Source organism: Rutidosis leptorrhynchoides, chromosome 4 (genome assembly GCF_046630445.1).
Source record: "Rutidosis leptorrhynchoides isolate AG116_Rl617_1_P2 chromosome 4, CSIRO_AGI_Rlap_v1, whole genome shotgun sequence".
Classification (NCBI taxonomy): Eukaryota; Viridiplantae; Streptophyta; class Magnoliopsida; order Asterales; family Asteraceae; genus Rutidosis; species Rutidosis leptorrhynchoides.
Genome location: NC_092336.1, coordinates 247274407 through 247277818, shown reverse-complemented (window position 1 = coordinate 247277818; position 3412 = coordinate 247274407).

The window sequence follows — 3412 nt, the reverse complement described above, 5'->3', positions numbered from 1 at the left end:
ACCTGAATACCTTCTTTGTTCACTATGTGACCGAGAAATTGAACTTCTTCCAACCAAAATGAATACTTTGAAAACTTAGCGTATAGTTTTTCCTTCCTTAACAACTCTAGCACTTTTCTCAAATGTTCTTCATGCTCTTGGTCATTCTTTGAGTAAATAAGTATGTCATCGATGAAAACAATGACAAACTTATCAAGGTATGGTCCACACACTCGGTTTATGAGGTCCATGAACACAGCTGGTGCGTTGGTCATCCCAAACGGCATAACCATAAACTCGTAATGACCGTAACGCGTCTTAAAAGCAGTCTTTGGAATATCATCCTCCTTCACCCGCATTTGATGATACCCAGAACGTAAATCAATCTTCGAATAAACCGACGAGCCTTGTAGTTGATCAAATAAGTCATCGATTCTCGGTAGTGGGTAGCGATTCTTGATGGTAAGTTTGTTCAACTCTCGGTAGTCGATACACAACCTAAATGTACCATCCTTCTTCTTGAGAAACAAAAACAGGAGCTCCCCATGGTGATGTACTTGGTCAAATGAAACCACGCTCTAAAAGTTCTTGTAACTGACTTTGTAATTCTTTCATTTCGATGGGTGCGAGTTTGTATGGAGCACGAGCTATTGGTGCAGCTCCTGGTAAAAGATCTATTTGAAATTCAACGGATCAATGTGGGGGTAATCCCGGTAATTCTTTCGGAAATACATCGTGAAATTCTTTTGCGACGGGAACATCACTGATGTTCTTTTCTTCAGGTTTAACTTCCTTGATGTGTGCTAGAATGACGTAACAACCTTTTATTATTAGTTTTTGCGCCTTCAAACTCCTAATAAGATTTAATTTCTCATTGTTCTTTTCTCCGTACACCATTAAAGGTTTTCCCTTTTCACGCATAATGCGAATCGCATTTTTGTAACAAACGACCTCTGCTCTCACCTTTTTCAACCAGTCCATGTCAATTATTATATCAAAACTCCCTAACTTGACTGGTATTAAATCAATTTTAAACGTTTCATCCCCAGTTTAATTTCTCTATCCTGACATATATTACCTGCTGAAATTAATTTACCGTTTGCTAATTCGAGTAAAAATTTACTATCCAAAGGCGTCAATGGGCAACTTAATTTAGCATAAAAATCTCTACTAATATAGCTTCTATCCACACCCGAATCAAATAAAACATAAGCAGATGTATTGTCAATAAGAAACGTACCCGTAACAAGCTCCGGGTCTCCCTGCGCTTCTGCCGCATTAATATTGAAAACTCTTCCGCGACCTTGCCCATTAGTATTCCCTTGGTTTGGGCAATTTCTAATAATGTGGTCCGGTTTTCCACATTTATAACAAAATACGTCGGCATTATTTGTTCCGACCTTATTTGTTTCTTTATTTTTGTTGTTCTTTGGTTCGTAAATCTCACATTTTGTCACGCCATGACCACTTCCCTTACACTTGGTGCAAACTGTTGTGCAAAACACATTCGGATGGTACTCTGCACACCTGAAGCATGGTTGTTTCTGTTGTATGTTGTTATTGAGGTTGTTGTTGGGATTGTTATTGTTGTTGAAATAGTTGTTGTAGTTGTTGTTGTTGTTGGGACGTTTGTTGTAGTTATTGTTAGGATTGTAGTTATTGTTGCGATTGTTGTTGCGGTTGTGGTTGTAATTGTTGTTGTTGTTGTACTAGTGACTCTTGTCACCGTTTTCCTCCTACTTCTTCTTAAGTTGTTTCGTGTTGGCTTCTTCGGCCGCCTGTTCTTTAATTCTCCCCTCAATCTGATTTATACGTTTATGAGCCATTCGACTTGCCTTCTGTATGGAAGCGATCTGGTGTGAACTCACATCTTCTTGAATCCTTACCGGTAACCCTTTTACAAACGCGTCGATCTTCTCTTCTTCATCTTCGAACCCTCCCGGACACAATAGGCGCAACTCTGTGAATCGTCGTTCATATGTGGTAATGTCGAATCCATGTATTCGTAACTCTCTAAGTTCTACCTTGAGCTTATTGACTTCGTTTCTAGGATGGTACTGCTCGTTCATCAATTGCTTGAATGCCGACCACGGTAGTGCGTAAGCAGCATTTCGTCCTACCTATTCAAGATAGGTGTTCCACCACGTTAACGCAGTACCTGTGAGGGTATGCGTAGCGTACTTAAATTTGTCCTCTTCAGTACACTTACTTATGGCAAACACCGATTCGACCTTCTCGGTCCACCGTTTCAATCTAATTGGTCCTTTGGTTCCATCAAATTCCAAAGGTTTGCAGGCAGTGAATTCTTTGTAGGAGCATCCTACACGATTTCTTGTGGAATTAGTTCCACTGCTAGATCTAGAGTTATTGTTATTTTTCATCGCAGCCTGTACTGCGGCTATGTTTGCTGCAAGGAAATCACGGAAGTCTTCCTCGCTCATGTTCAAATTCTGACGAGTCGCCGGTGCCATTTCCTTTAAAAATAGCCTAAAAGAATTGAGTTAATCATATAGAATTTAAGAGTTGTCAATAGTATTTCGTAGCATAATATGAATTTATTTATAAAAGCTTTTTCTTCATATTAGCATTTTATAGTTTTAATTCGGGTAGTACCTACCCGTTAAGTTCATACTTAGTAGCTATTATACAATTCAACTACTACGATTCGATATGAAAAACTTATTACAATAATATTTCGCGTTCAAACTTTTATACAATATTTTACAAACATACAATACCACTATTATACATATAGGATGAAATATAGCATATAATAACTTGCTACACGGCAGCTACAAAGGTAATTCTAATTAATACGTAAGTTGTTCAGCAAAGGCAATAAAGACACGTAATTCACAAGTCCAGAAACAGGTCATGCATTCTGGTTTTACTAAAACGAATTCTCATCCTTGATCTTGTGGAAAGTAACCGTTATGACCATTGGCTAGGCAGCATATTGTAATGTTGTCAAACGGATGAGGGTTTCGTAATGCCCAACAGCCTCGTAGCAATCTAAAAACCTTGTTTCTTACCCCAACTGCTAAGTCCGTCACTTGTGGGAATGTTTCATTTAATAGTTGTAATCTGATGTTCTTTTGGGAACATCAATAACCCGTAAGCATAACATGCTTCTTTATGTTGCATGTTAGAAGCTCTTTCTAATTCACGAAATCCTATGTTGGAAAATGTTGAGTCAAAATAGGTTCTTAACCCGTAGCGAAAAATTGCATTTGGGTTCCCCGCATTTAACGCTTTAAAGAAAATACGGCGTAACTTACGGTCTCCCCAATGTGATATACCCCACCTATCAAAGGAAAGCCTTTTATAAACTAAGGCATTTCTGGAAAGTCTTTCAAATATTTGACAAGTTAATTTCGCCATAACTAATTGTGCTGATGAATTCTGACTGACTCTAGACAAAATTTCATCAATC